The sequence below is a fragment of the Aegilops tauschii genome, chromosome 2 (assembly GCF_002575655.3).
Source record: "Aegilops tauschii subsp. strangulata cultivar AL8/78 chromosome 2, Aet v6.0, whole genome shotgun sequence".
NCBI classification, from domain to species: Eukaryota; Viridiplantae; Streptophyta; class Magnoliopsida; order Poales; family Poaceae; genus Aegilops; species Aegilops tauschii.
Window position 1 is genome coordinate 281963773 of NC_053036.3, and position 13595 is coordinate 281977367.

Below are 13595 nucleotides of genomic sequence, written 5' to 3' on the forward strand. Positions count from 1 at the left end.
ACGACGGCGACATGGCTGGGCGGCGGTGAGCTTCGAGCACGGCGGCGCTAGCGCTAGGGGATGTGCGGGGCGACGGGGAAAAGGGCGAACGGAAGAGGAGCTCACAGAGGACTCGCAGAGAAGCCCAGCTGGGTCGGGGAAGTGTCGGTAGCGGCGAATCAAAGGGCGGCGATCATCGGGGCAGAGGACGATGATGAGCTCGATGGCGATGTTTTAGGCATCCCGCTAGCGCGTGCTTCGTCTTGGTGATCCACGGCGTTGAGGCGAGCCCGTTGGACAAGTAGAGGGGTGAGGGGAGCTCGGTGGACGCGGCGGCAGTGAACGGCGGCGATGGACTCCGCTCAGTGCATGAGGGAGAGAGATCCAGGGGAGGGAATGAGTGCGGGGAGAGAACGAGAGGAGCCAGGGGCGCGTGGCGACGTCCTGCGCGTCGACGCAGCGGCGGGAAGCAGGAGGTGGCCAGGCGCGTGGGCGCGCGCGGCGGGCACACGCCCCTTGTTCTTCTGGCGAGAGGAGGGAGACGACTGGCATCGGCCAGCAGGGCTGGGCCGGCTCCTGGGCCGCATAGGTAAGTGGCCCAGGTACTAACTCTCCCTCTCTCTCTCTCTGTTATTTAATTTGTTTTGTTTTTCTATTTTTGCTATTATATTTTGATTTAGTTCAAAGACCAAACCATTTTCAAAATTCATGAAAATAATTGTGTGAACTAAATGGACTTATCCAAAGCTACACAACAATTTCCAGAATTATTGAACATATATTTATTATATAACAAATGTAGATCCAATTCAAATATTTATTGGATTAATTCAAAGGCCCAAAATAATTGTTTCTGAGATTCTAGAAATATTGGTTTGAATTTGATCCCTTGCCAATATTTCCAGAGATTAACAGGAACATTTTCTTGGACTCATTTGATGAGATTTAAATGTTGGTTATTTCTAGAGGTCTTCTGAGGCTTTTGAAAATTCCTCAATTCAAATTTCATTTGAATTTAAACATGATGCTCACATGAAGGGCTAGCCTAGTGTATACCAGAACTAGGGATGTGACAACTTCGTATTTTTTAAGTTAAATATTCGCCCCTGGTAACTTGAATTTGTGGATCCGCCACTACACAGAAATCATACACGCAGGCCAGTACGAATTAAATGAAATGCAGGGACTTACGCTAGCTCGTTGTACAGGCTCACTCCAGCTCTGCTTGCGCTTGGGATGTTCCATGTACAAGTCCATGTTACCAATTGCTTGGATGTGCCGGCCTTGTGCTCCTTGCATCCCCCTCTGCATTTTTGACACGGCGAATGGTTGATCAAATAAGAGGAATCGACCTTGCTGTTGTACCGGAGGACAAATACTTACAAGGTTATACAGGTGTGCACGATGTGTACCAGATCCCGTAGCGCCGTCATGCTTCGCTAAAAAATGGTTTTGCTTGTTTCAGATGATATCTCCAGAAGAAATAGAGTTAAAGTCAGAGTTGCATAGGCGTGTTAGCTAATAGAGTAGTGAAAGGATATCCAAACATCGTCGGAACAGTGCACAAGGGAGTGATGTGTGGATACCTAGTTCAGGCCGGCGTTTGGGCATGCTCGCCTAGCTAGAGTGCGGGTCACTTTAGAGCCGTTGAGCATGCGCTGGCGTTGGCTGGTCGTGCACGGATGCAGTTCTTGAGTGGCAGCGGAGCACTACGGTGCAGTGGGCGAGACCATTGGTGAAGCCGCAACGGCCTCGGGGGCGGAGGTACGACGATATGCTCCAGTGAGGTGGGTGACGGCGTCGGTGAAGCGCACCTGATGCGGTGACTGGTCGTGCACGGATGCAGTTCTTGAGTGGCAGCGGAGCGCTACGGTGCAGTGGGCGAGACCATTGGTGAAGCCGCAACGGCCTCGGGGGCGGAGGTACGACGATAAGCCCCAGTGAGGTGGGAGACGGCGTCGGTGAAGCGCACCTGATGCGGTGGAAGTCGGTGTCTGTGAGGCACGTCAGTTGCGGCAGCCGATGTTGTCGGTGGACCACCCAGTGCGATGGACGAGGGCATAGATGAGGTAGCTCCGGTGCGGTGGTGAAGCACGACGATCATCTTCGTCGTCGTCCGGCACAGAGATGGGGAAAGAGACGAGACGAGGGGCGATTCAAACTTTGCTTGGGTTGGCGGCGAATTAGGGATTTGAGCAATCTGGGCGCGGAAGGGGATGGTGGAGAAGGGAGATTTTGCAGGGCTAGAATTGGGGCCGCCAGATATTTCAATCTGATACGTGGAAGCGCAAACTTATTTTGTCGTCGTTCTTTTTTTTGGGGGGCGTGGGGGAGGAAGGGAGGGGGTGGGTGGATGGGTGCTAAGCTTTCGTACGACACACGCGACCACCACAACACGACCCTGGTCTCCCTGGTGCGCCTACATTTGAGAATGCAAACGAATCTTCTTTCATTTGCAAACGAATCTGTATGTATTACCATGCCCGTGTTTTCCTTGCAAATAATTATTCATTCGAAACGAGATACTATAAATTAATTAATGAGGAGTTATTCGAAAAAAAATTCAAACGGTATCCACGCTAACATGGATTAGAGTGGGTGTCACATAATTAGTTTTGAATTAGAGTGTGTGTCACATAGCGATCTCCAATTCTAACGTGGATTTCGCATTTCACGGTATCCATGCTACTTTTTTAATACAAATTCAAATGCATATGATGAACACTATGGTAGTGAGAAAACTTTGGATGGATTCAAACATACGACCTACAAAATAGCACAACAATCGAGTCAATGTTAACGTTTCCAAACCTAGTATGGCACGGATTCGAAATAGTTACCCATATGCTTGGTCCTCAGTTCAAATCTTACAATGTACACCGAATTGAAACAGCCTCCTACTATCTACATTCAAATGTTGTTTTTAGCCCACCCCCCCTCGGCACACATGCTACATACTTCCTGTATCCGTCAATCTTCCTCTCCTAACCACCTTAGGAAGCTATCGATTTCTGACACACGTTCATTCTTTCTCTCCATGTTTCAATCTCTAACTCTCTCAACTACAGTACAACCCCCTTTTTCCACTCTGTTACCAAATGTATCTACCTCACACACCCGTCATTTCACCCCATGCCGAGCTCTCTCTCTCTCTCTCTCCCACCCTCTCTCGCTAGATACATGCATTGCCTATCTAGCCCCCCAACCTCTCGTGCGCACGCACGCACGTTGTCTATCTAGGTCACTCCCTCGAGACTGTCTCACTCTTTCTTCCGCACGGCGGGCCACACTCACTCAATCTCGCTCTCTTTATCTGAGTCTCGATTAACCTCGTTTTCTTTCACACACAAATGACATATCTCCCTGTTCGGGCCTCGATCGACACACTCTATACTATCTCACACAGATTGTCTATCTAGGTCAGTCCATCCAAGCCGCCCCCACTCTTTCGACCTCATGGCAGGCCGCGCTCGCTCAATCTCTCTCTCTCTCTCTCTCTCTCTCTCTCTCTCTTTGTATGTCTCGATTGACCTCGCTCTTTCTCGGACACACACGGTATATCTCCATGTTTTCATATTGTATACTCTCTCACGCACATTGTCTATCTAGGTCACTCTCTCCAACCCATCTCACTCTTTCGATCGCACACGTCCCACACTCGCTCAATCTCTCTCCCTTTATATATGTAATCGATTGACCTTCCTTCCTCCCACGCACAAAATATATCTACATCTCTATGACTGGATCATCTCTCAAGCTCTATCTTACAGCCCTCACCCTTCCCAAAAGCTCAATCGGACAATATCTCTCCAGAGCATATATATCTTTTCAATGAATGTCAGACCACACTCACTTTGTCTCTCTATCTATATGTGTCTCGATTGACCTCACTTTCTCACACCGTATCTTCCACACATCGAAGCTACGTCTCCACCTCTCGCAAAGCCGGAGCTATTTACATTGCGAGGGGGACTCCAACCATGGATTAATTTGTGTAGGCATTTATTCTGGTGGGTTTAGATTATATTTTCATAGCATTCGGCCCACAACTACTCCAAACACCGTTGCAACCCCCGCATCTCCCCCAATTGATTTCCCACTGGCTCGGTCAACGCTCTCTCGCACGTCCTTTCTCGCCTTCAACGTCGCACCATTGTATTTTTGCAAAAAACTTTGTTGTTCTCTTTAATTATTACAAATAAGCTACAAAACTACACACCGATAGTCCACCTGTAATGGAACAAATTTCGACCCATAAATTAAAGTGCTACAAACTACACACCGAGGGGCCCACCTGTCATGAAACAAATTTAGACCCATATATAAATTAAAAATTAAAAAGGAAGAGGATCGAACATGCGACCAGGGCCTTATAGCCGCACATCAATAGGCAACATACGTAGTCCAACAATGTTTATTGTACATGATACGTCTCCACCGTATCTATAATTTATGAAGTATTCATGCCATGTTTACAACAATTTTATATGGTTTTGGTATGATTTGCATGGAACTAACCTGGACTGACACTGTTTTCAGCAGAACTACCGTGGTGTTGTTTTTTGTGCAGAAACAAAAGTTCTCGGAATGACCTGAAACTTCACGGAGATTATTTTTGGAAATAATAAAAAAAATACTTTTGCCCTTGTTTTGGACTCTAACTTGCATGATTTGAATGGAACTAACCCGGACTGACGTTGTTTTCAGCAGAATTGCCATGGTGTTATTTTTGTGCACAAACAAAAGTTCTCGGAATGACCTGAAACTTCACGGAGATTATTTTTGGAAATAATAGAAAATATGGCGAAAGAATCAAGGCCAGGGGGCCCACACCCTGTCCACGAGGGTGGGAGGCGCGCCTGCCCCCCTGGGCGCGCCCCCTGCCTCGTGGCCCCCCTGGAGCTCCACCGACCTCAACTCCAACTCTATATATTCACGTTGGGGGAGAAAAAAATCAGAGAGAAGGATTCATCGCGTTTTACGATACGGAGCCGCCGCCAAGCCCTAATCTCTCACAGGAGGGCTGATCTGGAGTTCGATCGGGGCTCCGGAGAGGGGAATCCGTCGCCATCGTCATCATCAACCATCACCAATTTCATGATGCTCACCGCCGTGCGTGAGTAATTCCATCGTAGGCTTGCTGGACAGTGATGGGTTGGATGATATTTATCATGTAATCGAGTTAGTTTTGTTAGGGTTTGATCCCTAGTATCCACTATGTTCTGAGATTGATGTTGCTATGACTTTGCTATGCTTAATGCTTGTCACTAGGGCCCGAGTGCCATGATTTCAGATCTGAACCTATTATGTTTTCATGAATATATGTGAGTTCTTGATCCTATCTTGCAAGTCTATAGTCACCTACTATGTGTTATGATCCGGCAACCCCGAAGTGACAATAATCGGGACCACTCCCGGTGATGACCGTAGTTTAAGGAGTTCATGTATTCACTATGTGTTAATGCTTTGGTCCGGTACTCTATTAAAAGGAGGCCTTAGTATCCCTTAGTTTCCGCTAGGACCCCGCTGCCACGGGAGGGTAGGACAAAAGATGTCATGCAAGTTCTTTTGCATAAGCACGTATGACTATATTCGGAATACATGCCTACATTACATTGATGAATTGGAGCTAGTTCTGTGTCACCCTATGTTATAACTGTTGCATGAATAATCGCATCCGGCATAATTCTCCATCACCGACCCAATGCCTAGGAGCTTTTCACATATTTTTCTTCGCTTATTTACTTTTCTGTTGCTACTGTTACAATCACTACAAAACCCAAAAATATTACTTTTGCTACCGTTACCGTTACTTCCATACCACTTTGCTACTAAATACTTTGCTGCAGATATTAAGTTATCCAGGTGTGGTTGAATTGACAACTCAACTGCTAATACTTGATAATATTCTTTGGCTCCCCTTGTTTTGAATCAATAAATTTGGGTTGAATACTCTACCCTCGAAAACTGTTGCGATCCCCTATACTTGTGGGTTATCAAGACTATTTTCTGGCGCCGTTGCTGGGGAGCATAGCTCTATTCTTTGAGTCACTTGGGATTTATATCTGCTGGTCACTATGAAGAACTTGAAAGATGAGAAATCCAAAATTTATCCCTCAACTACGAGCGGAGGTAAGGAACTGCCATCTAGCTTTGCACTTGATTCACCTTCTGTTTTGAGTAAGCTTGCGACACCTAAACCTGCTTCTGCTATTAATTCTGATATGTCGCATGTTATTGATGATGCCACTTCTGCTATGCATGATACTTATGATGAAACTACTTCTATGCTTGATACTACTGTGCCACTTGGTGAATTTCTTGATGAACAACTTGCTAGGGCTAGAGAGAATGAAATTATTGAAACTGATAATATTCATGAAAGTGATGATGTAGATTCTCCCCCTAGATATGAATTGCCTGTTGTGCCTGAGGGTTGTGTTATGGATGAAGAAACTGCTAGAGACTTTCTTACTTGCAATGATAGAAGTGATCTTAAGAAATTATTAGCTAAGCTGAAACAAAAATCTCTGAATGCTAGAATGAAGTATGATCCTGCTTATGTTACTTCACCTATCTTTGTTACTGATAAGGATTATGATTTCTCTGTCGATCCTGAGATAATTACTTTGGTTGAATCTGATCCTTTCTATGGCTATGAATCTGAAACTGTTGTGGCACATCTTACCAAATTAAATGATATAGCCACCCTGTTCACTAATGATGAGAAAACTCGCTACTATTATATCCTTAAAATATTTCCGTTCTCATTAAAGGGTGATGCTAAGACATGGTTTAATTCGCTTTATCCTGGTTGTGTGCGTAGTCCCCAGGACATGATTTATTACTTCTCTGCTAAATATTTCCCTGCTCACAAAAAACAAGCTGCTTTAAGGGATATATATAATTTTGTGCAATTTGAAAAAGAGAGTCTCCCACAAGCTTCGGGAAGGCTTCTCCAACTACTTAATGCATTTCCTGATCATCCTCTCAAGAAAAATGAAATACTTGATATCTTTTATAATGCACTAACCGGTGCTTCCAGAGAACACCTGGATAGTTGTGCTGGTTGTGTTTTCACGGAAAGAACAGTTGATGAAGCTAAAATTCTATTGAATAATATGTTGACAAATGAAAATAATTGGACACTTCTTGAACCAACTCCTAAGCCAACTCCGAAGAAAAGAGGTGTTCTATTTCTCAGTCCTGAAGATATGCAAGAGGCAAAGAAATCTATGAAAGAAAAAGGTATAAAAGCTGAAGACGTTAAGAATTTACCTCCTGTTGAAGAAATACATGGTCTTAATTTACCGCGTGTTGAAGAAACACATGATCATGATAACCCAACACAGGTAGTAAAGGTAAATTATCTTTATAGATTTGATGAAGGTGATATTCCTTGTTATAAGTCTGCTCGCCAATGCTTAGATGAGTTTGATAATTTTATTGTCAAACAAGAAAATTTCAATGCTTATGTTGGTAGACAATTAAAACACAATGCTTACATGATTGAACACTTGAGTGATTATATGTCTAGAGTTAAAGGTGAACTTAAACTCATTAGTAAACATGCTTCTATGGTTACCACTGAAGTAGAACAAGTACTTAAGGCTCAGAATGATTTGCTCAATGAATTGAATAGTAAGAATAATGACTTTGCTGTTAGAGTTGCAACTAGAGGGGGTAAAGTGACTCAGGAACCTCTGTATCCTGAGGGCCACCCTAAGAGAATTGAGCAGGATTCTCAGAGAAATAATGTTGATACACCTAGTTCTTCTAAAAGAAGAAAAAGAAAAATGATAGGACCTTGCATGCTTCTAGTGAACCTGTTGTTGACACACCTGAGAATCCTAATGATATTTCTATTTCTGATGCTGAAACACAATCTGGAAATGAACATGAACCTAGTGATAATGTTAATGATGATGTTCATGTTGATGCTCAACCTAGCAATGATAATGATGTAGAAATTGAACCTGCTGTTGATCTTGATAACCCACAATCAAAGAATCAACGTTATGATAAGACAGACTTTGTTGCTAGGAAGCACGGTAAGGAAAGAGAACCTTGGGTTCAGAAACCCATGCCTTTTCCTCCTAAACCATCCAAGAAAAAGGATGATGAGGATTTTGAGCGCTTTGCTGAAATGATTAGACCTATCTTTTTGCGTATGCGTTTGACTGATATGCTCAAAATGAATCCTTATGCTAAGTACATGAAAGATATTGTTACAAATAAAAGAAAGATATCGGAAGCTGAAATTTCCACCATGCTTGCTAATTATACTTTTAAGGGTGGAATACCTAAGAAACTAGGAGATCCAAGAGTACCCACTATACCATGCTCCATTAAAAGAAACTATGTTAAAACTGCTTTATGTGATCTTGGAGCCGGTGTTAGTGTTATGCCTCTCTCTTTATATCGTAGACTTGAATTGAATAAGATGACACCTACTGAAATATCTTTGCAAATGACTGATAAATCAACTGCTATACCTGTCGGTATTTGTGAGGACGTGCTTGTTGTGGTTGCAAACGTTACTATTTTAATGGACTTTGTTATTCTTGATATTCCCGAGGACGATAGTATGTCTATTATTCTTGGAAGACCCTTTTTGAATATGGCAGGGGCTGTTATTGATTGCAACAAAGGCAATGCCACTTTTCATGTTAATGGTAATGAGCATACAATACACTTTCCGAGGAAACAACCTCAAGTTCATAGTATAAACTCTATTGGAAAAATTCCATCGATTATTTTGGAGGTTTTGAATTTCCTCTACCTACTGTCAAGAAGAAATATGATATCCTTATTATTGGGGATGTGCATATCCACGTTAAGGTAACATAGTATTATTTGAAATTTCTCCGGTTCCATGTTATTCGGAATGAGTTTGTTAACAAGACCTGATCAACCTTGTTAGTGGATTCCTTTTGATGAGCATGAGATGGATGAAGTTAGAAAGCACAACCTTCTGTACCCTCCTTTTACTTTCTGTTATTTAGATTAAATAAAGTAAAATTAGTATTTTCTATCAGTTTTCTGAATTATCCATGCAATAAAAAATACCCCGAAAGTAAAAGTTCTCCAAATGCCCCGAAAATGAAATGTGATTTTTTCTAGAATATTTGAGAATATCTGGCACTAAGAACACAGCAGGGGGAGCAAGCACCTGGCCACGAGGGTCCAGGGCGCGCCCACCCCCTGGGCGCGCCCCCTGCCTCGTGGGCCCATGGTGGCTCCCCTCCACTTATTCCAGCCACCACACACTCCTTCTTCCTCCCAAAAAAAATCACCAACCAGCTCAAGCACGAGTTCTAGCTCATTTTGCTATGATTTTCGATCTCCTTACTCAAAGCTCCACTCAGAAAACTGCTTTGGGGGATTGTTCTTCGGTATGTGACTCCTCCAATGGTCCAATTAGTTTTTGTTCTAGTGCTTTATTCATTGCAAATTTTTGTTGCCTAGGTGACCCTGTTCTTGAGCTTGCATGTCAATGTTATATGGTCCCAAGTAGTTCTAATGCATGATATAGTCTCTAGGCACTTGTGGGAGTAGTTGCTATCAATTTTGTTGAGTTTGGTTCACTTTTATTTGAAGTTACTAAAAATTTCAGAAAATTTCAGAAAATGATGAAGAGATTTTTGAGGGGTTCTTCGAGCCGAAGCTCAAAAGCTAAGCAAAGTGAAGAAGAAGAGAGGCCCAAGTATAACATCCCTCATACAACGGAAGTTCGGCCGTGTGAATGGCCTTGTGATGACTTCTTGAGAGCAGCCGGGATTTGTGATGATTTTTATGAGTTGGCTGAGAATGCAGGCCTCACCGACTTCCTCCGCGACCAACGCGAACAGTATCTCCTACTCACTAATATTTTTGTGCAAAATTTTCATTTCCATGCTAGGAGGTCACCACCTTCGCTGGATTTCTATTTATATGATGAGTATAAGGAGATGTCTCTTTATGAATTTTGTGAGGTTTGCAAGTTGCCTTTTCGGGCAGCGTAGAGGAGCCACATCGTGATGATGTGGAGGGGTTTATTGATACAATTGCTATAGGGGAAACTAGGAAAGTTCCCGATGCAAGAATTACTAGCATACAATTTCATGTTCTTCTTTTGCTTGTTGGGAGCTTTCCCGTGTAAATAGTTTTATTTCTTTTCTTTTCTTTGGGGGTCGATAGGAGAAGACCATAATGAAAATGTTGAAGTGGCTCTTATATGCATTATTGTTGATTTAACCAAGAGCCCATATTGCCTTGTCTTCTCCTATTTATAGAATGCTCGCAGATTCCAGCTTAGTCCAATGCACGTGCACTATTATTATTCACATCGTTCGGTCCTGCAAGTGAAAGGCAATAATGACGATATAAGATGGACTGATTGAGATGAGAGAAGCTGGTATGAACTCGACCTCTCTTGTTTTTGTAAATATGATTAGTTCATCGTTCCTGATTCAGCCTATTATGAATTAACATGTTTGCAATGACAATTAGAGCTTATAGTTGCTTATGCCATGCTTAATTAGCTAGGAGTTTATAATGGTTTACCTTACGTGCCAACATGCTATTAAAATGGTTGTGATGTGGTATGATGGGGTGGTATCCTCCTTTGAATGATTCAAGTGACTTGACTTGGCACATGTTCACGCATGTAGTTGAAACAAATCAACATAGCCTTCACGATATTTATGTTCATGGTGTATTATATCCTACTCATGCTGGCACTCAATGTTTATTAATTTTAATGCATGTTCATGACTGTTGTCGCTCTCTAGTTGGTCACTTCCCAGTCTTTTCTAGCCTTCACTTGTACTCAGCAAGAATACTGCTTGTGCATCTAATTCCATAAACCCCAAAGTTATTCCATATGAGGCCACTATACCTCCCTATATGCGGTATCTACCTACCGTTCCAAGTAAATTTGTATGTGCCAAACTCCAAACCTTCAAATGAAATTCTGTTTTGCATGCTCGAATAGCTCATGTATCAACTAGGGTTGTCTGTATCTTCCATGCTAGGCGGGTTATTCTCAAGAGGAGTGGACTCCGCTCCTCACTCACGAGAAAATGGCTGGTCACCGGGATGCCTAGTCCCATGCTTTATGCAAATCAAATCAAAATAATTGCAAACAAAACTCCCGCAGGATTGTTGTTACTTGGAGGCACCCATTGTTTCAGACAAGCCATGGATTGATGTTTGTTGGTGGAGGGGGAGTATAAACTTTACCATTCTGTTTGGGAACCGCCTATAATGTGTGTAGCATGGAAGATATCGCCATCTCTCGGTTGTTATGTTAACAATGAAAGTATGCCGCCCAAAATATTATTTATCTCTATTTTAAAAATGAGCTCTGGCACCTCTACAAATCCCTGCTTCCCTCTGCGAAGGGCCTATCTATTTACTTTTATGTTGAGTCATCACCCTCTTATTAAAAAGCACCAGCTGGAGAGCACCGCTATCATTTGCATCCATTACTATTAATTTATATTGGGTATGACTATGACTGGATCTCTTTTACCATGAATTACAATGTCTAGTCGGTCCTTGATCTTTAAAGGTGCTCTGCATTTATGTTTTGCGGTCTCAGAAAGGGCTAGCGAGATACCATCTTGTTATATCATATTATGATTGTTTTAAGAAAGTGTTGTCATCTGAGATTTACTATTATTGCTCGCTAGTTGATTATGCCATTAATATGAGTAAACATGAGACCTAAGTGTTATTGTGAATATGGTTAGTTCATAATCTTTGCTGAAAACTTGAATGCTGGCTTTACATATTTACATCAACAAGAGCAAATAGAGTTTGTAAAAGTTTTTCTTTATCACTTCCAGTTTATCAACCGAATTGCTTGAGGACAAGCAAAGGTTTAAGCTTGGGGGAGTTGATACGTCTCCGACGTATCTACTTTTCCAAACACTTTTGCCCTTGTTTTGGACTCTAACTTGCATGATTTGAATGGAACTATCCCGGACTGGCGCTGTTTTCAGCAGAATTGCCATGGTGTTATTTTTGTGCAGAAACAAAAGTTCTCGGAATGACCTGAAACTTCACGGAGATTATTTTTGGAAATAATAAAAAATTCTAGTGAAAGAATCAAGGCCAGGGGGCCCACACCCTGTCCACGACGGTGGGAGGCGCGCCTGCCCCCACTGGGCACGCTCCTGCCTCGTGGGCCCCCTGGAGCTCCACTGACCTCAACTCCAACTCTATATATTCATGTTCGGGGAGAAAAAAATCAGAGAGAAGGATTCATCGCGTTTTACGATACGGAGCCGCCACCAAGCCCTGATCTCTCTCGGGAGGGCTGATCTGGAGTCCGATCGGGGCTCCAGAGAGGGGAATCCGTCGCCATCGTCATCATCAACCATCCTCCATCACCAATTTCATGATGCTCACTGCCGTGCGTGAGTAATTCCATCGTAGGCTTGCTGGACGGTGATGGGTTGGATGAGATTTATCATGTAATCGAGTTAGTTTTGTGAGGGTTTGATCCCTAGTATCCACTATGTTCTGAGATTGATGTTGCTATGTCTTTGCTATGCTTAATGCTTGTCACTAGGGCCCGAGTGCCATGATTTCAGATCTAAACCTATTATATTTTCATGAATATATGTGAGTTCTTGATCCTATCTTGCAAGTCTATAGTCACCTACTATGTGTTATGATCCGGCAACCCCGAAGTGACAATAATCGGGACCACTCCTGGTGATGACCCTAGTTTGAGGAGTTCATGTATTCACTATGTGTTAATGCTTTGGTCCGGTACTCTATTAAAAGGAGGCCTTAATATCCCTTAGTTTCCGCTAGGACCCCGCTGCCACGGGAGGGTAGGACAAAAGATGTCATGCAAGTTCTTTTGCATAAGCACGTATGACTATATTCGGAATACATGCCTACATTACATTGATGAATTGGAGCTAGTTCTGTGTCACCCTATGTTATAACTGTTGCATGAATAATCGCATCCGGCATAATTCTCCATCACCGACCCAATGCCTACGAGCTTTTCACATATTGTTCTTCGCTTATTTACTTTTCCGTTGCTACTGTTACAATCACTACAAAACCCAAAAATATTACTTTTGCTACCGTTACCGTTACTTCCATACCACTTTGCTACTAAATAATTTGCTGCAGATATTAAGTTATCCAGGTGTGGTTGAATTGACAACTCAACTGCTAATACTTGAGAATATTCTTTGGCTCCCCTTGTGTCGAATCAATAAATTTGGGTTGAATACTCTACCCTCGAAAACTGTTGCGATCCCCTATACTTGTGGGTTATCAAGACTATTTTCTGGCGCCGTTGCCGGGGAGCATAGCTCTATTCTTTGAGTCACTTGGGATTTAAATCTGCTGGTCACTATGAAGAACTTGAAAGATGAGAAAACCAAAATTTATCCCTCAACTATGAGGGGAGGTAAGGAACTGCCATCTACCTCTGCACTTGATTCAGCTTCTGTTTTGAGTAAGCTTGCGACAGCTAAACCTGCTTCTGCTATTAATTCTGATATGTCGCATGTTATTGATGATGCCACTTCTGCTATGCATGATACTTATGATGAAACTACTTCTATGCTTGATACTACTGTGCCACTTGGTGAATTTCTTGATGA